Source organism: Nyctereutes procyonoides, unplaced genomic scaffold (assembly GCF_905146905.1).
Source record: "Nyctereutes procyonoides isolate TBG_1078 unplaced genomic scaffold, NYPRO_anot_genome, whole genome shotgun sequence".
Classification (NCBI taxonomy): domain Eukaryota; kingdom Metazoa; phylum Chordata; class Mammalia; order Carnivora; family Canidae; genus Nyctereutes; species Nyctereutes procyonoides.
In genome coordinates this window covers 37,943,004-37,968,864 of record NW_026575052.1, presented here as the reverse complement: position 1 = coordinate 37,968,864, position 25,861 = coordinate 37,943,004, and the positions used below count along the sequence as shown (strand labels likewise).

Here is a 25,861-nt window from a genome sequence, read left to right as displayed (position 1 = left end):
TGGAAAATATATTTTTTAATGTGGAAAATATTAAAGGGATCATTGAAGGTAGAGGCTTTATTATATGTAATCCCTCATGATATAAATCTGTTTTATATTATTCCATATAATACGTACTTTGTGATATTTAGTTTTTATCATAGAATTGTTTACATTTTCATTTACTGAGACCTGTAATTAGTAAACCTAGAACTAGATAGGACACTTCTTGTATGATAAGTATGGAAAATTCCTTTATACATACAAATACATTTATGTCCATATTTGTTCAATGGAAATTCATGTTCTGGCCATGATTATCCTAAATGCTTGTTTGATAGAATTCATTCTTTCTTGGAAAGTGTTTGGGTTCATATATATTTTTAGAAGTCAGAGCAGATATATATCAGAACTATACTAAGACCACTTAGATGGAGTTGTAACTTCCTGCAAAAAAGAAATAAGCAGAGATTATACAGAAAGAATGCTTTTATATTTAACTCTATGGGGAAAAAAAATACATAAATGTGTACACATATGACACCTGTTTCATATTTTAAATCAACAGTGGAGGTTCTCATTTGTTGTATAAAAGAGAGAGTGAGCCTTCTACCCTAATCCCGATCATCAAGGAGAAAATTTATTAGTAAAGTAGAAACTAGAGAGCATTCAATATATAATTTTAGGGTTTATGATAGCCGAGGAAAGTAGTGTTTGGTGAGTTACATATGTATCCTACCCTATGCATTAGAAGTTTAGAAGCTTCAGAATACTGCCAGAAAAATAGGTTTTTGTTTTAAGGAGAATAGAAAGATCAACAGAACAATACAAAAACAGTTCTGACACTGTATCTGTTAATGGTCCTGATGAAGGGATAGAAACTCTCTCATAAGGAGTGTTATAACTAGAATTTTAAAAGGGCAACTACAAAAAATATCTGTAACTATAGCCACAAGAAATGTGATGGCAGCAAGATAGGGGCCTGATGTGTTCCCACATAGTCATTAAACACATACCAATTTTGTGACACATTATGTACATAATTGTCTAAGGCATTTAAAAACAAGTTCTAACAAAATGGCATATTTAAACTGAATGGAACAAAAAGCCAAGGACATTGCTCAAATCAGTACAACATATACTAAAAAGACTAAATCTCAAAAAAGGGAGATGAGATTTTTAAAACTCTCAAAGAATACAAAATGGCTGTCTACCTTTGTGTAGGAATTTATATGTGTGTGTATATTTGATTTTTCCTAAGTAAATATTTGTAGATATCAAATATGTTCTTATTTGGTAGTATGCCACAGTGTAAATATCAGTATTAAATATCCACAAAAAGGCTAAAAATATTTGAAGCATAAAAATTTCAAAAGATTGGGTTGCCCAGGTGGCATAGTTGGGGTAAACATCCAACGCTTGGTTTCCGCTCAGGTCTTGATCTCAGAATTGTGAGATTGAGCCCCACATTAGGCTATGTGCTCAGGAGGGAGTCTGCTCAAGACTCTTTCTTTCCCTCTACACTCACCTCAAATAAATAAATATTTAAAAATTTCAAAAGCTTAATCCACTGCTTGAGAAGACAGTATATTTTTAATGGACAACAGAGTATGACATCTGTATTCCTTTCTTTTGCTCTTACTTTTTGAAGAGAAATGCTTTTAAGCTGAAAATCTAAAATAAGCTTGGGCAAGAGGGGACACAAAATACTCAGCAAATCTAAAAATGGCCTAAATTTCTGGGCACAACAGTTTTTATATCTTGTTTTTTCAACCACATGATAACCCCTTCTCTCCTTGTCCTTACTGCTGCAGCAAGAGGCACAAGACATGAGCCTGCTGCTAGGATCTTGTCTGGAGGTGGAACTCCTCAGATTAGTGCTATATTAATAAAAAGGATGCCTTTAGGTGTTTTTTTTTCTGTTTGTCAATAATGTTATTGTTAAGACATGTATTTTCACTCCTTATATAGTCCAGAACTTGAAATATTGAAAGTTTTCATAAGAAAGCTACAATATGGGGATCCCTGGGTGGCGCAGCGGTTTAGCGCCTGCCTGTGGCCCAGGGCGCGATCCTGGAGACCAGGGATCAAATCCCACATCGGGCTCCCTGTGCATGGAGCCTGCTTCTCCCTCTGCCTGTGTCTCTGCCCCTCTCTCTCTGTGCGACTATCATAAAAAAAAAAAAAAGCTACAATATCTAAATAGGCATTAAAAATCAGAAGTATTATTTAAAATGTAAAGTTTTTATATGTGGGAAATACTTATATTCTGTAATAAGTATTTAATAAATAAACCATAAAATTCAGTGGGTTAACATGAATGTTGATTTCTGAATGAGGTAACTCTCATTTATATTTTGTCACTTGGAAAAAATCTTCAAGGTTGACTAAGGGAATAAAGTGCTGAAGTCTCGCTTGGGATAATTTTAAGGGCAAGACCTTGAAGAGGCATATATCACTTCCACCCATATTCCAATGACCACAACCTAGCCATATGGCTGCCCCCTAACTGCAAGGAATCCTGGAAGATGTAGAGGAGTTCATGCATGTTTGGTGAGCAGTAACTGTGTCTGCCACAGATGATTAGATTCAATTAGATTAGATGATGTTTATTGCAAACAGTGTGCCTGTGGCTTTTCCAGTCACAGCTGTAGATAGAAAGATGAGTAAGTCATGATTTCTTCTCTCCAGTGGATCATAATCCAAGACTTATTGTGGACTACTGCTTGTTTTTAATTTTATATTCTCAAAACAAATCCATTGCTTATTCTTAGTATTATGAGACTAATAAATATTTTTAAAACAGCCAAATGAGTTGTATCTACCATCTGTATCTGTTAGGATTCAGGTAAGAAACAGATGGTATATTCCAATTAGGTAATAAAGGTACTATATGATTGTGTGGGCAGGGTCTCAGAGAGAAATCTCATGGTGTAGGAAACCACAAGTCCAATACTGGAGGTCTAACAGCAGAGGTCTCCTACCTCCAAGCCTGAAAGGGCGAGGGGAAGAAGTGGTGTCTGAGACCTCAAGTTGTGACCTCAAGCTAAGGGAGACAGCCAGCCCATTTGACCTCACAAGGAGTGAGCCAGCAAAATAGTTCTCTGACCTTATTCTTCTCCTTCCTTCTAGTCTCCCATTGGTATTCCCTATTATTCTCTGAACTCCAGTGGAAGCCAGAGAGCAAGGAACCTGTTTATGTATTGATAGAGGTCAGTTTTATAGGGCAGATGGCAGAAAGGTGGAGACATTTGGAGGGTAAAAAGCACACTATCCGAAAAAAGATTTTTTTATCTCTTTGGCGAGTATTTTTGAGGCCCTGTTACTGCAAAGTTGTAAGTAGTATAAGGTATATACAAAAGACATACCTTTTCCTTCAAGGACTTTGCTATCTAGTAAGGGAGAAGAAATCACAAACAAAAACTAAATTCAAAGGCAAGTCTGGGGAGGGGGGTGGAGGCAGGATGGCAGAGGAGTAGGTGCCTCAACTCACCTGGCCCCACCAACTTACCTAGATTACTTTCATATCATCCTGAAAACCTACAAATTTGGCCTGAGATTTAAAGAGAGAACAGCTGGAACGCTACAGAGAGAAGGGTTTCCGCTTCTAACAAGGTAGGAAGGTGGAATGGCCAGTCTCCAGAAGATCTGTGTTCAAGCTGTGATTGAGTGCCACATGGAGCATTCGATGAGGCATTAGTGGTGTAGTTCAAAAGAGGAAGAGATTTTTGCGCTCTTGAATGGTTAAGGAAGACTTTTGAAGGAACCAGAATTTGGCTATGAATGGGTTGACAGAGTTTTTATAGACAAGAGGAAGGACAAAGTAATACATAAACATAACTTGCTCAAAGTACGGTGAGAGTAGAGTATAGTCGAAGGTGGCAATTCATAGAAAAGTTAAAGACAAGTTCAGAGATAGTTTGAGGTCAGACTTTAGAAAATCATGAAGAGCAAACTGAAGAATTTGTGTTTTTTAAAATCATAGTTTTCTGGGAGAGGTTACAAGGTGTTTTGTGGTTAAAGGATTCTGCAGTGAAATAAATTTGGGAAATGTGTACTTTCCATCCAACGGTGGTTGGATATGTATAACATGTGTTTAACATATTAATAGATCTAAAAAATCTTGCTGTACAGAGACCCTCTTTTTCAGTTAAGCCATGTTTGACAAGAAAATCTACTCTCTTCCTTTTTTTTTTTTTTTAACTAAAATATTTTAAAATTTGTGAAATTCTAGTATTCTAGGAACCATGATTGGGAAATGCTTTCATAGGTAATAGGAAGCCTTTGAATAGTTATAAGACTTATGACATGAATAAAAGGATATTTTAGGGAGATTCACCTGGCAGTGATGGATTGGAGTGCAGATGGAAGAGGATGATGTGAAGCCTACTGCTCCTGCAATAATGCAGGCACATAGTGCTTGTTTATCTGAAGTCAGGGGTGATAGTGGGCTGTAAAAAATGCACACTTAGGAGGGGCATTAGGAAAGAATTGACTCGGTGACTGAACCTATGGGTGATAAGCAGGAGGGAAGGGAAAGTCATGCAGAGGAGGGAGGAAGGGCAGCAGGTGTCACAAATGACACAAACTAGGACTTTTAGGCCCAAATATTCCCATACTGTGTGTTGGTTAAACTGCACTCAATAATGTACACAAGACATTAAGAATAAGGTATAAAAAAGGCATTTGAGAAGTTTGAGTGACTGTACATACAGGGCAACATAATGCCTTTTCTAGAAATGAGTTTAAAAGAATGTGTCCTAGAAATAATTGAGTATCATCAGCATGGTGTCAAAACCGATTGTGATTCAGAGAGCAGAGTTCTGGCCAAACAAGGTTGATGGACCAGACCGCAGGGAGTATATATACATAGCCAGTTCACACTGTGTATTTATTGGTCATACCTATAAATTTATAATTTTTTCATTCCCTTCCCCCTGAAAAAGGATTTTGGCACAGAACCAGTTTAGGGTAAGAGCCAACTGTATCTTGTTTATTCGAGGTTGTATTAACAGTAATTACCTAAGAACATTGCTCATTCTTATCGCATGTTCTTAATATACTTCAAACCAAAATCATATTAGCAGCCAGCTCCTGGCCTAATGTGTATTTGGAACCACATCCTAAAGGAAACAACTGGTGTTGGACAAAGAGGAATATTATATAAATCTTCAAAAAATATTTGTTATTAAGTCAAAATTAATCTTTTGAAAGGGAAAAGCCCAGCAACAACTCTAACATTATTTTGGGGACTCATATATCTTAATTGGTATTCTCGTTGCAGCTGTAACTTTTTTTTTTCATTTCATAAGCTTGCTGTCATTTGCCCATTTCTCTTCTGTGCATGAATGCTTTTTTCTTTATCTTCTTATATTGTGTTTTTATTTATAGAAGACAAAGTACAGTGTGATGCTTCTTTATTACTTGCTAAATTCCTTGTTTACATGCTAAATTCCTATTTTAATGTGGTTTGAGGATAAATGTACTGAAAATATTCAGTGCTTATATTTTCAGTTTTGAATTTATTCATATTGTGACAGTAATTGGTAGAAAACTGTTTCTCACAGCTGACAGGCCAAAAAAAAAAAAAAAGGCTTGGGGACAAAGCTACCACATGCCAGGGTGCTGAGGACCCATCAGATATTTAAAGAAGTGGCATTTGTACTTGCATTATTTAAGGTACTGTTGAAGAAAGAGATAAGGAGACCATATTTGTAGCAAAGCATATTATAAAATTCATTTTCTGAAGAATCAGGTTTTTGAAGAAGGTATAACAGCTATCAGATATTTTGTAAAGCACACAAAACAAATACATAAAAGTTCTCAAGAAGAACTGGAAACTGAATGTTATGTTATAAATCTTTTTTTTATATATCCTAAAACTAAAACAAATATATCTGCTTCCTAGAAATTAATAATTAAAGCCAAATTTCAAACCAAATGTTGGTGAATAATTTTATCATTTTATGCCACAGAAATACTGTTTGGTAAACACTATAGGTAAAGGTGTCTATTTCATCTTTGTTCTGCCAAGTAACTCAGATCATTAATTGTCAGATTGTGATTTGGGAGATGTCTGGTGTCTTTAAGAGCCCTCAGGTGGGATAACGGTCTTTGATTTTAGTGATTATAGCTGTATTTCTGTTCTTTTTCACAAGTATGAATAACTTTATTTAATAAGAAAAGAGTATTTCGAGATCTGCTACAAGCAGGAGTGAAGAACAGTCCTCTTTAGTTTGTTATTTTTAATAGTACATGGGTGAAATTTCATACACTGATATACAAGATACAATAACTCCTGGGACGCCTGGGTGGCTCACCAGTGCCTTTGGCTCAGGGCATGATCCCATGGTTCAGGATCGAGTCCTACATTGGGCTCCTTATGGGGAGCCTGCTTCTCCCTCTGCCTATATCTCTGCCTCTCTCCCTCTCTCTCATGAATAAATAAATAAAATCTTTTTTAAAAAAATACAAAATAACTTTTTTGATCTTTGAGGAATTCTGTTAAATCATTTCAGAACTAGGGATCCCTGGGTGGCGCAGCGGTTTGGTGCCTGCCTTTGGCCCAGGGCACTATCCTGGAGACCCGGGATCGAATCCCACATCGGGCTCCCGGTGCATGGAGCCTGCTTCTCCCTCTGCCTGTGTCTCTGCCTCTCTCTCTCTCTCTGTGACTATCATAAATAAATAAAAATTTAAAAATAAAATAAAATAAAATAAATCATTTCAGAACTGAGGATTTGTACAACCCCTAACTGAACGCTTCAAGAACATTTAGAAGTGACTAAGTTGTGCCCTTCCTCTGGCTTTAATGATAAAACACAAGTTGTAAAACACTTCAATCTGAAGTTTATAGTCTGACAAGTTTTGTTTGTTTTGTTTTGCTTTTTTTCTGCTTTTTTTCTTCATACATGGTCAATATAGTAGATTGCATATGTCTCCCAAAAGTTCATGTCTGGCTCAGCATCTCAGAACCTTTTGGAAATAGGCTCTTTGCATAAGTGATTAGTTAGAATAGGATGCTATTGAATTAGAATAGTCCCTAAATCCAATGACTAGTGTCTTTATAAGAAGAGAAGACAGAGTCACAGGGAAGAAGGCCACAGGAAGATGAACGCCGAGATTGGAGTGATGCATCTCCAAGCCTAGGAACACGAAGGACTGCCAGCACCACTGGAAGACACAAAGACAGGGTGTCCCCTGGAGTCGTCAAAGGGAGCATGGCCTATACCTTGATTATGGAATTCTACAGAACTGCGGGAGAATAAATTTCTATTGTTTTCGGCTACCCAGTTTGTGGTACTTTGTTATGGCAGCCCTAGGAAACCAAGAGAGTCAGTATTCCTAAACATTCTTCCATAAACTTATGTACTACAGCTTATTTTGACATATTGTTTTATCCACTAAACTGTGAAGTCCTCAGGGGCAGAACCACATCATACTCATCCATAGTAAACAGTCTTCAGTATCCCCCAAATATTTATTATCAAATAACTGTGAACACACTTATTTTTTAAGGTTCACAGATGTGTTCTTCATGAACAAACATGTTAGTTTTTATTAAATTTGCATATTTGAGGAAGAATAGAATATAAATAACCTTAAGGATATTCCATATAGAAAGGTTATAGAGGGGATCCCTGGGTGGCGCAGCGGTTTGGCGCCTGCCTTTGGCCCAGGGCGCGATCCTGGAGACCCAGGATCGAATCCCACATCGGGCTCCCGGTGCATGGAGCCTGCTTTTCCCTCTACCTATGTCTCTGCCTCTCTCTCTCTCTCTCTCTCTGTGACTATCATAAATAAATAAAAATTTAAAAAAAAAATCTTTAAAAAAAAAAAAAGAAAGGTTATAGATAATTACTAGGCTTAGGTTAGCAAGATATGTTAACTATCACCACCACTTTTTGTTTTAGTCATACTGTATATATGTATGTATGTATGTATTTTTAAGGTTATATTTATTTCAGTGAGAGCATGCCTACATGAATGGGGGTGGTGGGTAAGGAGGGGAGGGCAGAGGGATAGTGAGAGGGAGGTTCCTCAAACAGACTCCCTGCTGTGCTCAGAGCCCAACACATGGCTTGATCCCAGGACCCCAAGACCATGACCCAAGCTGAAGCCAAGAGTTAGCTGCTAAACTGACTAAGCCATCTAGGTACCCCTTAGTAATACTATATTTAAGTAATTTAAATCACTTTTTCGACATTGGATGTTATTCTGTGTCATTAAAAAAAGACATAGGAAATTAATATTGTACATCAATGCTAAAATAAAAGTAGTTATCAATGATATTCCATATGAACACTTACAAAAATGAAGTCATAATTAAAATAAACTATTATAGATGTATTTGTATACTTACATACACATATCTGAAGGCCAAAATTATTGAGTACAAAAGTGATTCAAGATTGAAATGCATGTTTATTAATGTATAATATGTAAAACAAAGTTTTTATTTTTTTAAGTTTTTATTTAAATTTCAGTTAATTAACATACAGTATATTACATTATTACTACCACTTTTATATCTGATTTGTGTGTAAGATAGGATCAGAAGTGAGTTTTAAAGTAAACGAAATTTCTAAAGGCCTTCCCATCTGAATTCTGTATAGAATATTCAGTTTGTCACAATTTTGCTCTGACGTTATAGAGCACAGCTGAAAATAAATGATTGCTTAAGTTTCAAAATTCTGTCTAAAGCACAGATCATTTATAAAGATGAACATTTTTGTAAAAAGACTAAAAATGTAATTTAAGGTAACGGTGTTTTATGAAGAATTGATGCTCAAAAATAACATCTAAGTGGATATATAAAAATTTACATCTTAAATCTTAAAGAAAAATTATAGCCTAAATTTCAGAACTATGAAAAATAATCATTAAATGGCATTCCTGTGTCTCAGTTTAAATATATTCTCCATTTACTCGTATTTCTATCTCTCTTTAATTAGAAGAGGTTTTAAATTGTGCCTTTGAATATTTCTTACCCATGAGTTGAAATATTGCCAATAAAAGCATTAATAACTATTTGAGGTCACTGTAGATTGTTTTCACCTTTCCCAGCTTTTTTCCTGAATTTTAATATACAAAGATTCCCCATCTTTGTATATGAAGTTCTCCCCCTTCTTAGACTGTAGGGAGGAAATATTAATCATTTAACTTATGGGAAATGGACCAGTACCAGAATAAGAGAATGCCAGATTTAAAACATGGTGAAGACTTAAATATATGACTCTCTTAGTTACATAAACTCATGAATTATACATTATAAGCTCATTTTAGTTTATCCAACCAGGTGAATAAACCTCATTTGTAATGGTTAAGTCTTTATATGTCCATGGTCAGATATTCAGATTATCTTCTACTAATAAGGAGGAAAGAATCATTGCTTTTAGTTAGTAGAGGACATCCTTTCCAGACATTTGTTCACAGTGTGTCCTAGAGGAAAGTGATGATTTTAAAGGCTACTTGATAATTATTTTCTTTCTGCTTTCCAAAAAATTTTTTTTCACATGCCATGAATCAAAATTAAAATCCCTGTGGCAGCCATGGGCAAACCACATATGCTTCTTGAAGCCTTACAGTTTTCCTGATATATCAGATGAGTAAATCATATGGGTAAAATTATCCATAATAAACTCAATTAAAAATCCAGGTATGAGCACGTACATTTGCCACTTATGTGCTGAAATCTTTTTTTGTAAATGTATTTGGACTTTTAAAAAATATATATTTGACTTGTTTGAAAGAGATTTATTTAATAAAATTTATTTTATTTAAGAGAGAGAGAGCACTAGGGAGGGGAAGGGCAGAGGGAAAGGAAGATAGGGAATCTCAAGCAGACTAAGGGCACTGAGCACAGAGCCTGACAGCAGTCTCCCTCCCATGACCCTGAGATCATGACCTGAGCTGAAACCAAGAGTCAAGCTTAACCAACACCCAGGTGCCCCTGTATTTGGACTTTTAGACTTATTATTCTAGATACCCCAAATGAGCCCAGTAAACATGGTAACAGTCTTTTACCTATAGGAGATTATCTATCTTTTGTTTGAAATTTGTTGGTCCTTTATAAACAAATAATTCCATGATTGTGATTTAAGTTTCTCTTCAAGTGCTCATGATTAGAGTACCAAGTATGGATTTATGGTACATATATATACACAACAGATCATCTATAAAAAATAATGATTTGTTTTATGTATTAATATGAAAAAATCTAATATATATTACTAAATACAAAGGAAAATCGCAAAAACAGTTTACAGAGTAAGTGATTTGTGGAAAAACAAAAGGGGAAATTATATGTCTGTGTGTATGTACATACATTTATATTGACTTCCTTGCACATAATAATTTCTGGAAGGATAAACTAATCAAGAAGGGTTACCAGTTGTATGTGGGTGCAGGGATAGGAACTCAGCAGAAAGCACATAGGCATTGAAGGGAGTTTTTTCATTGTATACCATTTAATACTTTATGTTTGAACCATATGAATAAGCCAGATAGATAGGAAAAATATTGTGTTTTTAAAAGTATGCTGGTGAATTCTGCTTTAAGAAAAACCCAGCGAGTGGAAACCAATTTTAAAAATAGTTACAGGGGATCCCTGGGTGGCACAGCGGTTTGGCGCCTGCCTTTGGCCCAGGGCGCGATCCTGGAGACCCGGGATCGAATCCCACGTCGGGCTCCCGGTGCATGGAGCCTGCTTCTCCCTCTGCCTGTGTCTCTGCCTCTCTCTCTCTCTCTCTCTCTCTGTATGACTATCATAAATAAATAATAAAAAAAATTGAAAAAAATAAATAAAAATAGTTACATTTAGGGATTGATAGGAATTAATCAAGAAAATATGTAGAGCAACTGTTACGTGTAACTTGCCACACTGGACATTCCTGAAGCTACCAAAAAAAGTTTAAGGACAAAATGACAGCCTCCTAAAAGTCTGTAGTAGTTACATTACAAAAACATAACTCATTTTACGAGAGGGCTCTATGTACTGTCTCTTTGAATCATGATTTGACTAATTTCATTTCAGAGGCTTCTAGTTAGTAAATTAATTTTGTGCTTCTTCCAACTTTTTTGAAAAAGGTGTAGCTTGTAAATTTCATATCATCCTACTTTCCTAGTTACCTTTCTCCAGTTGTTCTTTAATTATTGTTGTGCTTTGTAAAAACTGAAGCTCAGATATGAAAATGAATGCTCTAAATTGGTGTGATTAGCTCTGGTTACAATTTTATTAGCATTTGGGATAATTTTGTCAAACTACTGAAAGCTACCAACCATTTAAACTTGCTGCTCTGCCATTGGGCTGGAAATATTCTAAGCAGATCGCTGCCCTACAGGGTAGCAAAACTAGCATGTGGTTTTATTCCAGATTTGCTCACCTGTTCCCTGAGGCTGTTTTTCCACAATGGGATCTATTTTATTGTGAGATTTGATAAAATATACCTCCTATGTAACCCTTTCCTATCTGAAACACATGACCTAGCAATTTCTTTCCTCCCAGCATCTGTCTTTGAGTTCCACTCTGAGTTCATCTGTAAATCTGATTTTCTACCCTCAAATGCAGATTAATTGAGCCATAAAACGTCTAGATTTCCCTGTTGTGAAGTAGTTAGATAGACTTAGAGATTAAATGACCTTGTCTCAGCAGGTGTACCATTCTATTTCAGAGGTTTGGATGCAGATATGTCATAGGTAGTATGCTCATGTACTTATTTGTTTGACCTTTTACAATGATGTATGCTTTGCAGTGATTAGAGTCCTTTTCTAGATTTTAACCACTAGCTATTCAAAAGGCAGACACCCTAATGTGATAACTTCTTTCTTTCGTGGGGTTTAATACTTTATCTCTATATCTTCCTACAATCACAATTGTAGGTGAAAGTTTTTCTATCTTTCAGCTCCAGGTCATTTTTTCACACAAAATCTCATGTGAGGGATGCCTAGGTGGCTCAGGTCATGATCTCAGGGTCCTGGGATAAAGCCCTGAATCTTAGGGTTTCATGCTCAGCCAGGACTCTGCTTCAGGATTCTCTCTCCCTCTGCCCCTATCCCTGCTTGCAAACTCTCTCTCTCTTTCTCTCTCTCTCTCTCTTTCTAAAATAAATAAACAAATCTAACAAAAAATCTCATTTGACAGTAACAGTGGCAAAAACCTAAAAGTGACAATGGAATATTACTCAGCCATTAGAAATGACAAATACCCACCATTTGCTTCGACGTGGATGGACCTGGAGGTTATTATGCTGAGTGAAATAAGTCAGTCGGAAAAGGACAAACATATAGTCTCATTCATTTGGGGAATATAAAAATTAGTGAAAGAGAATAAAGGGAAAGGAGAGAAAATGAGTGAAAATATCAGTGAGGGTGACAAAACATGAGAAATGTTTTGTTCTGGGAAATGAACAAGAGGTAGTGGAAGGGGAGGTGAGGGAGGGTTGGAGTGACTGGGTGATGGGCACTGAGGGGGGCACTTGGCGAGATGAGCACTGGGTGTTATGCTATATGTTGGCAAATTGAACTCCAATAAAAAAATAAAAAAAATAAAAGTGAAGCTCTTTAGGTTGAATTGCAGGGTTTGATGGAAGAAGGAAGGGGTTTCCCTGGAACCTTGTCCCTCCCAAGGCATTCCTTAGACTATTTTCATGGAATGCTTTAGGTTTAATTTGACTTCCATTATTATTTTCAGAAAAATGAAATTGATAGAAGTTAGGTTGACTCTAGAAAACCTTATTAGGAGGATCGTTGTAGAGCTTTTTACCTTTTTACGATAGTAATTTTGATTACCAGCAATTTGGAAATTTTTTTATCTGAACTTATTTTCCTTATGAAGGTTATCTCCTTGTCTACTAAAACATGTGACCTTTCTTTTTGATTTTTTAACATTATTCCTGTATCCTATCCCAATTCTGTGTATTGTGTGGTAATAATTTTCTTGGGGCCTGAATATTTATAATAAATTCAAAATGGCCCAACTAAAAGCCATTTATGAATGGGAATATGGCTTCCCTGTGCGTAATCTTCAGGGACTGATATATTAACCTAAATGAATATTTCTGCAACTCTAGTAGTGCAAATCTGTGGAAATGGTTACCAGTGTTTATACTTTGGATGTCAGCATTTTATTCTTATTCTTTTTTACCTTTAATTTTTTTCCTAGTCATAAAAGTAATACAAGATTATAGAAATATTTTACACAGACAGCCGAAGTCCATCATAATACTTACTCACCTCTCCTGAAATAACCACTTTGCAAATGGGAGTATATTTATGAGTCAGGATGGGTAGCTGGACTGTGATAACAAAATAACCATGAAATTCCGGTGGATTAACATGACAAGTTTCTTTCTCACTTGTCTGCTGCAGGTTAAGGGTGGGGGTGTTGACAGTTTCAGACTGATGGAGAGATTCCACCATGTTATAACAGCAACATGTGGCCTCATTTTTACTTTGATAGAGGAGAAGAGCTTTAGAGCTTATTTTTACTAGCAATGACATATTTTGGAATAGCACTGAGATGTTTTACTTCAGTTCACAGCCCATTGCCAGAGGCCCATCTTCAAGGGTACAAGGAAGTAGAGAAGAGCACATACTATGGATGAACCATAGGAATCCCTATCACAGTATTATTGCCTGGTTTTCTGTTTGTGCTGTGCTCTGTATTTTCATCTAACAGATTAGCAAGTCTTTTTAATGTACATTTCTTTAATTATTAGTGAGGTTGTGCATCTTTTTTTTTGCCTGTTTATATATTTCTCTCCTATATAAAAAGCATTAACAGCCTTCATCCATTGTTTCATTGGTGTTCTCACTTTTTGTTCAACCTGTTTGTATATTAGGAACATTCAGCCCTTTGCCTTTCATTTGGCTAAACATCTTTTTTTCTGCAGTTTTTTCACTTGCTCTTTTGACTGTGTTTAATGATATTTTTTTTGCTCCCCTTGATTTTACTTTTATGAAGAAAATTATAAAACCCTTTTCTTTAAAAAAAAAAACTTTTCTTTAAAGTTTCTGGGTTTCCTATCATCTATAGAAAGGCCTTAGGATTATTTTTATAATCCACTCCTGTCACTTTATATCTGAATTTTAAAGTTCAAATAAAACATCCCAAGAATATAAGATTTGCTTATATTGTTTTGTGGGTTCCTTTGTACATTGTGACTTCTCACACTTGCCATAGTCTCTGATAGCCATTTTGCTATTTGTTTTCTTACCTATTATAACATCTCTTCTGGAAGACATAATCTGGATGTGTGTTTTGTGAAGGAACCAGAATTTACCACAATTCAAGATCACCTTTTGGCTAAATAATTTATAAAACCAAAGTGAAGTGAGCATCCCTGCAGCACACCTGGCAGAATACACCATTCATATTTGGGCTGTGCTTTGGTCATCGAGAGTGAACAACATAATGGTCTTCTCTATTCTGCTTTGCACTTTAATTGCACCCCAGGTAAGAGAGCACTAGCCATGCTTGGGTAGGTAATAGTGCTGCCAAAGTTAATTAGCCCTAAATTGCATTCATTTCCCTCTCCCTACCTCCACAATTATTTCCCCTTTGACCTTCCTACCAACTTTTTTGAGCTCTTCCTTTGATCCTGAAGTCACTTGAGCTTTGCAGGCAGAAGTATGACTTCAGTGCAGGGTGCCAGGCTAATCTGGACATTGAGTACCAGGAGTTGCCTTTGCCCACCCTCTCCTGCTAGCAGCAAAATTGCCAGTTCTGAAACATAATCTTATACTCTGTGATCAAAACCTGACGTATGATAACTCTTCAACTCCCACTAGCTTCATAGAACCCTAGGGAGAACACTGTACAAATTGCTGTGTTGCTTTTGTTTTGATGCTTCATGTGATAACCTGAGTGTTCTCTCTTTAAGTTCAGTATTAAATACTCTGTTTAGTTGTAGTACGACTTTTTTTTTTTAAGATTCTATGTATTTATTCACGAAAGACACACACATAGAGAGAAAGAGGTAGAGACATACATAGGCAGAGGGAGAAGCAGGCTCCATTTAGGAAGCCCGATGTGGGACCGGATCCCGGGACTCCAGGATCACACCGGGAGACAAAGGCAGATGCTCAACCACTGAGCCACCCAGGTGTCCCTGTAGTATGACTTTTAAATGATAGTCAACCAACAGAATAGTTTATAATAATAGTAATAGCTAATACATGTAATACTTACTAAGTGGCACTATTAGCAGTTTACATGTAGTAACTAAATTTATCCAATGATTATATTTTATTATCCCTATTTTATAGGTAGGGAAATAGGAGTACAAGGAAGTTATGTAATACTAAAGAATATAAGCCAGTAAAGTTCAGACTCAGGGGGTCTCCTTCCATAGTCTGTGCTCTTAACTAATTGCCTATGCAGTTAAAAAAATATCTGAAGTTTATTCAACATTTGTTTTTCCACTTAGCTGGTGGCATAGGATTCCAGGATAATCTCACCTGTTTGTAGTGACATGTGAAGCAAGACAGTACCTTAACTCTTGGAGGTTGAGTTGACCTCAGCCATTTCTGAACCATCTCATGGTTTACCCTAGGTGCACACTGCTTATGGACCTTAGTGTTGCAGTAACCATTTTCCTCTCTCCTCTCTGATGTTTCATGTTTAAATACGAGAATCCTGTCTTTGTCAGTAGGATTATAACCTACCACAGAGCCCACCACCTAGATATGAATCAACCCAATTCATCCCAGAATAACATCTTATCCAGGTAGGGTTTCTTGCTGAGATATTTAAAACTGGGAAAAATAAAAGAAGTAAAATAGAGTATTTTGGTGATGCCATGAATACTAGAATTAGCTTAAGTGGCCTTCATCTAAGGGTATATACTGTCACTATGGTGAAAAGAAAGCCTTCCTAGCCATGGGTCAATGATTTTATCATCTTACCTCATGGCAGATGGAGTAAAAGAACAAACAAGGTTTATTTCCAGAGCAATTTATTAAACATAAAGTGAGGAAAATCAAGAGAGTCTTGTTTCTTATCATATTTTTCCCTTTAAAATTGCCTTCTTATTTTTGACAAATGAATTCATTTCTCTTTCAAATCAGGAATTTAAAGTGTATCTCTGAATAAGACCCAATGTCTAATTTTTTTAAGTGCTAATATATACTGGAACAAAGTTTAAAAATTCACCCCCCCTCAAAAAAAATTTTATTCCCTTGGCTCTTCCTTCTTTTTGCAATTTGGAGAGTTTTACAATTACATTTGGATAAAGCTTTCACTGAGGAGTTATGTTTGCTTGTTTATCCATTTTAAATCAAGAAAAAAACATAAATTTTCATATCATTTCTTGGCAAATAACTCAGTTGTCAAATTATTTTTGTATCCCGGGGTTGGTGCTTATTCAGATTAAACTTTTTGAAGAGGAGATTGAGTTTAAAATGTGGATGCTCTTTAATCAGATAGGTTACCTCGAATAGTTTCAAAGGCATGGATAGTTTTTGTTTTTATGGGAAGTGATGAATGAAGCATCAGAGTTATAAAATTAAGATTCTTGTTAAATAAGCAAGTTTGCCTAAGGATAGGGGTAATGGAAATACTTAATAATTTGCACTGAGAGGATAGAGTTGTCAAAAGCTATCCCCTAGGTGGCTAACTCTCTTGAAGCCATTATACCTGGGCTGATCACCTTATTTCCCAATCTCAGCAAAGTTGATCTTAATCTTAACCCCTCAATAAGAATTTTCCCCATAACCTTTATTTTTTTATTCTTGATGAGATTATAATAGAGAAGTGTCATTCCTTATTCTTCTTTGTGACTTATACATTACTCTCATCTTTTTGTTAGAAACAATCAGGCAGTACAGAATATTATCTTTGAGATAAAGTTTGACCATAGTGAATTAAAATGGGTGATGTGAGAGGTGAATAGTGGCAGAAGAACACTCACAATTGGGGCTGTTTTGTCAAGCTTTGTGGATGTGTTTCAAGTTGTTTTTGACACAACATACATGGTAAAACCATTCATCTCTATCATCTCTCTGTGGAAGCCAAAGTATATTAAAGACCAATATACATTAACCTCCTAAATTACATATCTTGTATTTACATCAGAGTTTTGTATTCTTGTAATGTGTGTGTGTGTGTGTGTGTGTGTGTACTACATATATATATATAGTATTTTAACGTGGCAACTTTAAAGATCGAATATATCCATGTGGATTTTGACCTCTAATTACATGCTATTTGAGTCAATACAGTCGTGTAACCTTTTATTAAAAGTGGTATAAATAGATTACAAAAGGACACAGTAATTTTTTTATAAGCTCAGCCTTACTTGGTATAAAAAGTTCCCTTTAATAAGACCATATTAAAAAAAATACTTCCAGGTAAAAATTGGTTTTAGTGCATGTAATTTAAGATCTCATCAAGTACTAAAAAGTTATTTAAGGAATAAGACATGGATTTTTATCTTCCATATACTGTTGATGAAAAATACTATACCCAAACTTATTTTTTTTATTTAAATTTTGTTAGTTAACATACAGTGTAGTTAGTATTGGTTTCTGGAGTAGTAATCAGTAATTCATCACTTACAACACAGTGCTCATCACCAGGGCACCTATTTAGCCTGTCCCTCACCCCAGACTACCATTTTTGTTATATAAAGCAATTTAAGTATTTTTGGTTGTATATTGGTTGGCATGACAGGGTAGTAGAAAATGCACAGGCTTTGAAATCATATAGACCGAAATTTAAATTCCACTTTCTCTACCAAGTAATTGTGTGACCTTGACCCAAGTTTATTTTGGGACAAGCCTCTGTTTGTTATTCTGTAAAATGCAAATAATAGTATTAGGTTTCAAAGTGGAAATTAAAGGGAATAATTTAAGAAACGCCCCTAGTACCATGTCTTAAACTCTGTATCTCTTTAATCCCAAAATTTGATCTATTCCACTTTATAAACCTCTCTCTGGATTATTGTGATAGTCTGGTATTCCAGTCTTGTCTTTCAGTTCATCCTCAAAGTGATCACCAAAGTGTTTCTTTTAAAACACATCTTTGGGGACATCTGGGGTAGCTCAGTTGGTTACGTGTCTGCCTTCAGCTTGGGTCATGATCTCAGGGTCCTGGGATCGAACCCCACGTTGGGCTCCCTGCGTGGTGGGGAGTCTGCTTCTCCCTCTCTGTCTGCCTCCTCCTCCCTGTTCATGCTCTGTCTCTGTCTCTTTCTCTCTCAAATAAATAAATAAGGTCTTAATTTTTTTAATATATAAATAAAACGTATCTTTGAACCTGTTAGTGTCCTGCTGTATTCAACTTGCCAGTGATTCCCTATTGTACCAAGGAAAAAGTCCAAGCACCTTGTCTTGGTGTTCTTGGGCTTTCTGAGATCTGATTCCACCATCTCTCTAATCTCTTTGACCTTGCAGGCCTGGTAAGTAATTATTTGCCAGGTGAGAGGAGCCCTGAATCACAGGCTTGTTGCCTTTTATATATGATTTTAATCTATGGTGCTGGTTGTAGTAAAATACATCCTGCACATAATCTCCTGCCTTAGTGTTACCATAAAGTACTTTTCTTGTAACACCACATTTAAAGAGTTACTTTAGTATTTTATTCATTTTTATGTTGTCAAACTTGTCTGAGGTTTTAATGCAGTCAGTGGCTGAGACTAGCCACAACTCTTGGTGCGGTAGCCCTTGGCCTTGGGAATCTTTAAATATTTGTACATACATGTTGGTATGCCTCTGGGAATGTGAGGCCATTAGGTTTTCTGATGTGAGTCATCCTGGAAAAAAAAAAAAGGATACTGGGACCATTGAACCAGACTGTGAGTGACTTGAGCCTTCTTTCTCTTTCTCCCATGTATAGAACAGTGTTAGACCTAGGTGTTCAGTGTACGTGTTTATGTATGAGTTTATGTAAATAAATACTGTATTTTTAAAATGTGTTTTAAGATTTTGTTTTTTGGGCTTTTTAAATTTTATTTATTTATTTATTTATTTATTTATTTATTTATTTATTTATTTTAAATTTATGATAGTCACACAGATTGAGAGAGAGAGAGAGAGACAGAGACACAGGAAGAGGGAGAAGCAGGCTCCATGCACCGGCAGCCCGATGTGGGACTCGATCCCGGGTCTCCAGGATCGCGCCCTGGGCCAAAGGCAGGTGCCAAACCGCTGCGCCACCCAGGGATCCCTAGATTTTGTATTTTTTAAAATGAATAAACACTAAGGTGAAGAAACTGGATTTTCATTTTAAGAAAAATATACGAATTGTGGAATTTTAAGATTTGTATAGGAGGAGTGAAGAGTTGTGATACAATAAAAGTGTGTTATAGAATCATTCTCTTCCTTCCAGAAGAAATACGAGATTAAAGACTCAAAGATAGAGCTATAACATTGCATTGAAGGGAGAAAGTAAAATCACAGTGAAGGAAAAAAAAAAGTGGAGCCAGATATGAGGCTGTAATATAAACTCCAATTACCTGCACATTTTCTCAGAACTGCAAATGCATCTCTGAGCTTCATAGCAACCAACTCAAAAAGGGTCAGGTTTCTGGTCAGAACTTCACAATGGGTATGACATCAGTCATCTAAACAACTATTTTGAAAGACTATGATTATTTTTTTGTCTTCCAAAAATAAACATAACCTTATTTTGCTTTTATTCTGAAAAAAGTACACATTTCTTATTAAAAAATAATCAACCAATAAAGAAAGTACAAAACCTCGTGTAAATACCCCCACTAGAGATAATTTTTGGCCACACTCCTAACTTCTTAGTAGTCCAGAAAAGGAAACATTTGGTAACATAATTCATACTGACTAATTTACATTCCAAACAGTATAAAAACTTGTTAATTTTCTGTACCCTCAGTAACATTGGGTCAGTGTTGCTAATCTTTCTTAGTCCTACAAGAGAAAAATGATATTATTTTTATATCATTCTTAGTACTGATATTTAATATGAGCTTTCTCATGCTTTTAATAAGTAGACTTTAGGCAGTGTAATGAACGAGTATCCTTGACAACATCTTTTGATAGATTCGTTATGTTTCAATTATTTTTTATGATAGCACTGAAATATGGGTAATAATATTTTACCAGATTTTTTAATTCAGTAACAGTCTTTCTGGGGCAATGTTGATATGGCCTGGTATTCAGTGTCTTTGTTGATTTAGATTAATTCAGGAGTATGTTTGTAAAGACCACTAATTTTTCCACCAAAATCCACTTTCTTCTTCTTCCCGGACATACAGGTAGACAATATTTACCAGTTTCCTTTAAAATTAGGTATGGTTATATGACCAAGTTTTCTCTAGTGCATTGTAACTGGAAGTGAACTGAGTCACTTCCTGGCCTCACCAATAACAATCTTCCTTTGTTTCTCAGTGCTCTTTGTTCTTTCTGGCTGAATGAAATAGCAGTGCTCAGGGAAACCTTGGAAATCATGTGTTGAAGATGGCTGGATAGCCATCAGTCTGGATCCTTAAATGACTACGTGGGAAGAGCTGGCCTACCTGAACATCCACCCAGGACAGTTACATAAGAAAGAGATATACTTCTTATTTAAGCTACTTTATTTTTAGAGTCCATTTGCCAACCACAGCTTAGCCCACCATAACTAATAGAGTATTTTAGAAAATATAACTGAACAGAAGTTGAACTAGATTCAATAGCTCAATATCATGAGGCTATGTTTTCACTATCACATGGCTGTATCTTCCTCCAAATTAGTTTCATTCATAGTTAGGTTTTTCTCTGCAATGTGAGATACATGGCCCCAGCAGTTTCACATCTCTGTGGTCTTTATAACTCATGATCATAGAGGTTATAAGTCTTTCCTGGATGCTCCAGCAAAATTTTTAAGGAAATGCTGATTGGCCAAGCTGGTGTCATATGTCCATCCCTGAAATAGTTTTTATGGCTGAAGGTTTGTAATACTATGGCCAAATTTAGTTCACAGTCCTCCCTCTTGGATAGAGGGGTAATAGCCTCCCCCCCCAACCTCAGTGGACAGAGCAGGATCAAAAGGAATGAAATAGTGAATGGCTCCCTAAAGAAAGGACTTCTGAACAATAAAGAATAGATACCAGAATGCAGTATGGTTAGAAAGGTTTTTCAGTTAATATGAGCATGAAATAAGAGGAGCCTGGATGAGAGTGGTGATGTAAAACATTAAAATAAAAGGAACAAGTCAGAGGAACGTTATATATATATATATTTTTTTACATTATTTTATTTTTGTTGAAAGATTGGCCTTATTGGGGAGGGTAAAAAATCTAGTAGTAAAATCAATTGATGTTTTTAAAAAAAAAGTTTTAAAATTTTTAGTTGTAGCCAACAACTATCCTTAGGGTGGTGGCAGCTGCTTGGGTGTGGCACAGAGGGGAGTAAGCTGCTGCCTGGCAGGCGTGCCCCCTAACCCCCCATCCCTACCCCCCACTTCCCACCCCCCATTTCCCACCCCCACCACATGCTGCTGCATTAAGCCCAATGCCCTGCTGGAGGTGAAGTATTTCCTGTGCCTGAGCGTGCTCCCGAGTGCCTGGGACCAGGTGTTGGTGCCCAGATCCCTATAGCAAATGTATCTTGACAGAAGACACAGTGCACTGAGAGGTGACCCCTCACCAGAAGCTCCTGTCTGAGGTCTCCTGACCAAGACCAGCAGGGTGCCCTGTGAGGCCTAACCACTGTTTCCTGCCATTGTGGTTCAGTCAGTGCACATCCTAGAGGATTTCATTATGGACCCACCAGAAGCAGACCATGACCACCTTCACCTGAAACATCAACCCCACCCGGCTGATGATGGTGGAGGAACGATGAATTTACTGTGTGAACTCTGGCAACAGCAGTAGGGCGGAAATACACCAAGAAGCCTGGGTCTCCTCTAGCTTATTTGGTGTCCCCAGAGCTGTCCTGAAGTTTGGCCTCACCCTGTTCAAAGCAGTTTGACCAAGACTATGAAGACCTTTGAATACATCTTGGCAAAGCTGCAAGGTGAGGGCCCCTTCCAAAATTCTTGTTGAGAAAGCCAGGAAGCCACAGAGAAGGCAAAGGAGAAGGCACTGGCAGCCTCAGAGAAGGCCAAGGACCTTGCCAGCAAGGGAGACCAGCCAGCAAGCAGCAGCAACAGTAGCAGTTTATGTAGCTCACCCGGGCCCCGGTGTGGTGTAGGACACCTGACCACCTGGCTCAAATCCTTCTGCCCTTTACACCTTGTACTTTATTATTAAAAGTCAACTTCCAAACAAAATTTCACTTGTGGTTAAAAAATAACAGTATTTGTCAACCTAACTATAAAAATGTAGTGTTAAGTATATTCATATTATAAGAACAACTGAAGTTTTTGAATTAGGAAAGGAGGAAAATGATAGTGCTATCAAAGGATTTGAGATATTTGAAAGGAAAAGCAGTGGGGAGGGGCAGCCTGGGTGGCTCAGTGGTTTAGTGCCACCGCCTTCAGCCCAGGGCCTGGTCCTAGAGGCTCGGGATTGAGTCCCACGTCAGGCTCCCTGCATGGAGCCTGCTTCTCGCTCTGCCTGTGTCTCTGCATCTGTGTGTGTGTGTGTGTGTGTGTGTGTGTGTGTCTCGTGAATAAATAAATAAAATCTTTAAAAAAAAAAGCTTTGATTTTAAAAAAGAAAAAAAGAAAATCAATGGGAAATTAGGGAGGGATGGATGTCATAATTACTAATGAAACAGCCAACACCATAGGTTTCCAGAGTTTCGGGGAGCCAATAAAATGATGCTGGGCAGGTGATTTGCAAGGCAGGAATATAGCTTACAGGAAGCAGAAGGCCATACACCTCGGCATTGGACATCAGGATTAGGCCATAGACAGGTCTCAGTGTAAGGGAATAGGCTCTGTCTAGGCAGATGAGAACACTTGGGGTTAAAATATTTATGGGCAGTGGCAGAATTTTCCTGCCTAAAAGAATTGAACTCAAATTAGAATTTAAGGAAGAAAAAAAAAAAAAGAATTTCAGGAAGTTTCCAGGACTAGGATGCAGGACATAGACGAAGGGACAAAAATGCGTTGCTACTTGATTGGTACCAGCAATGAAAGTGACTTCATAATAACCAATTTGCTTGAGCAATCTTACATGTTTCTCCTGTTTCAGCACAAAATGTCCTCAGATGGGAATTCACAGGGTTTACCATAAAGATAGGACTTCAAGGATTAGATACTTAAGACATGGAAGATATAGAACTCTCTGTCACAGAAATGTAGGGTCTTCCAAGTAGAGCATTGCTTTAAACAAAAGTTCATGATGAGAGCTCATTAAGTGATTAGAGTGAAATATGTTATCCTGGTAGTTTTCATCACAGAGATAAAAGTCAGAATATTGAGAGCTGTTTCCCCCTGTATCATTGGTGTAACTTTAATGAGCCACTGCAAAATAGCAATGGACCTCATCATTATCAACAAATATTTCAGTGTTCCACTCTGTGTATTGCAAGATTCAAATTCCACAGGACAAAGCAGATGTTTATCAACTCTGAAGAGGGGAGTGGAATATATGCAGTACTGCTTTGTTTTACAACCCTATTCCTTTATTTGCCTTGGAAACCTCAGTAAAAGACTTCACACTTTTACATGTTTTAGTATTATAATAAGTTTCCAACCTACAAATTACTTGAATGCCAAAAGTTACATGTAAGCAGCTTGTTTAAATTCAACACATTTTTCCATTGAAATTGTGTTATAAATGGTAGTTCAATTTCCAGAATAATTCACATTCCTTTTAATCCACAGTTCATCTGAATTGCTGCATATTAGCAAAAGCACATACTGGATAACATCAGAATCAAGAGAGACACAATAAGTGTCTTTTAATAAGCAGGTTTTTAAAAGAAGAGATGGAGGAAAAAAATGAACATATATGAGGAAAAATTTGTTTTCAAGTGGGCTTAATTCAGCTGAATCTTTTTTCAAATTGGTGTAATAAAAGGCAGAAAATAAGGAGAACTCAAATTACAACACATTAGTCTTTCTGAAGGGTACAGAAGCAGGTGCTATTTTACATTATCCCAGTCCCTTTGCAGCCGATAGGTGGTGCCATTGTCATACAATAGTTAGGTTGCTCTCAGTTCTCAAAACCAAGGGAGGATGTGGGAAGTATATGCAAAGTGGTTTTAAAGTGGGTTGTAAAAGAAGGGCAGAAAAAAATAAGTGAGGCAGTATGAGCTTGATTATGTGTGGATGATGCTGATACATCAGGTTTTGTAGCAGAGGAGGTGACTGTACTAGTACATTTTCTTAAATCTCTGTGTAAAAATTAGAGAATTGAAAACATACATTTTCTCATCCATTTTCTTTGAGCTTTACTCAATTATAAAAATAAGATTGTTGTGAGAATTAAACAAGAAAATAAAAAGTGCCTATTAGGTACCATACACATAATTGTTGGTCAATAAATATAGTTATGTTTGGGGGATCCCTGTGTGGCTCAGCGGTTTGGTGCTTGCCTTTGGCCGGGGCCGTGATCCTGAGGTCCTGGGATCGAGTCCCGCATTGGGCTTCCTGCATGGGGCCTGCTTCTCCCTCAGCCTGTGTTTCTGCCTCTCTCTCTCTCTTGGTCTCTCATGAATAAATAAATAAAAATAAAAAATCTTTTTAAAAAATATGATTATGTTCATCTCCTGAATGAGTCAGATAAAATTAATAAACTACATTAACCTAATGTTATTGTTATTTTGCAAAATTAAGCTAAAATATATGATCTCTGGACCCTGGAATCTTATAAAGAAGTAGCAAGAAGTAGGAAAAATGTTAAGCTTTAATATATATTACTAAGAATAAGAAATTCTTAAGACTCATTATTTGATTCTTTTGTAGGTAAATATCCTGCTGTGCATTACCAAGTACACCCTTTAATAGAGGTAGTCTGCATTTGTGCAGAATATATTTGGAGATACTTGTCTTAAAGTAATATTAATTGTTTTACAGACCTTCACTATTTGTGACTATTGTCTTAAACTTTTTGAACATCAATGGAAAATAGTTAATAAGTAGGGGAAAATAGCAGGATGAATGCTTTTTATTGCAAACTTCACAAGCAAAGTGGAACTAGCCTTTACTTTTCATGCCTCCACAGGCTTCCTTTTGGTGAAGTCACAATTTATTAATTAGCCTTGCTCTCTGCCGCTGAACTGGAGTAGAGAATGTAGTAAGATTTATGTTTTCCAGTTTTATTAGTTATTAGCCAAGGTAAAATTTTATTGTAGAGAAAGTTAAAACTAATGACTAAAATAATGAGATACTATAAATAAATTACTCTTCCTAGAATTTCTTTCCTTTCCTCTTTTCATTGCTCAGGTTGGCCTTAGACTACCCCCATTTTCTTCCTCTTCACTAGATCCTCTAGGTCTGAGGGGCTGAAGGAAGTGTTGCCAATGCCTCTCCAGTGAAGGCCTGCTTCCTTGGGAACCCAAGAGTCATTTCCCCGTCTTTGCTATATGGATGTTTTTATCTCTTCCTGAGGACTTCTTGCTCCCAAGTGAGAGAATGATTTCTCATGGAACTCTTCTGGTCTAAACACCAGAAGCAGGCCTGCAGCCATGCCTCAGCCTTAAATCACAGCTCCGTGTCTTCAGTAGACCTTGTATTGCCTTGAACTGTGGGACTGCTGGGGAAACCCTTCTTTGTCTTTCACCTGATTACTCAAGAGTCTGTGTCAGATTGCTTGAAGAAGTCTGAAAGGTAGGGAGGAGGAAAATACATGATGCTCTTTCTGCCATTCACAAGATCTTGATTTTGTGTAGGGAACCAACACCTGGTTCTTGAATGTGTTTTGCAGTTTGGAAAATACGATACTTGATTTGAATCTGTGATATTAACAGGGCTTGTTGGAGCTCCAGAGTGTGAGAAGGTTGCCTCCAGGGAAGGGGCGGGGGCAAAAGGTGAAGT

The 25,861-nt window shown here is 36.8% G+C and overlaps 1 protein-coding gene and 1 pseudogene across 1 annotated transcript in view; both read left to right on the top strand.

Moving 5' to 3' along the window:
• Positions 1–22,099, top strand: part of LOC129513545 (PRELI domain-containing protein 1, mitochondrial-like) — a 51,961-nt pseudogene extending 29,862 nt beyond the window's left edge.
• The window catches only part of NDUFAF2 (NADH:ubiquinone oxidoreductase complex assembly factor 2), a 150,599-nt gene that overhangs the window by 56,629 nt on the left and 68,109 nt on the right, over positions 1–25,861 (top strand). The gene's annotated exons all lie outside the window — the stretch shown is intronic.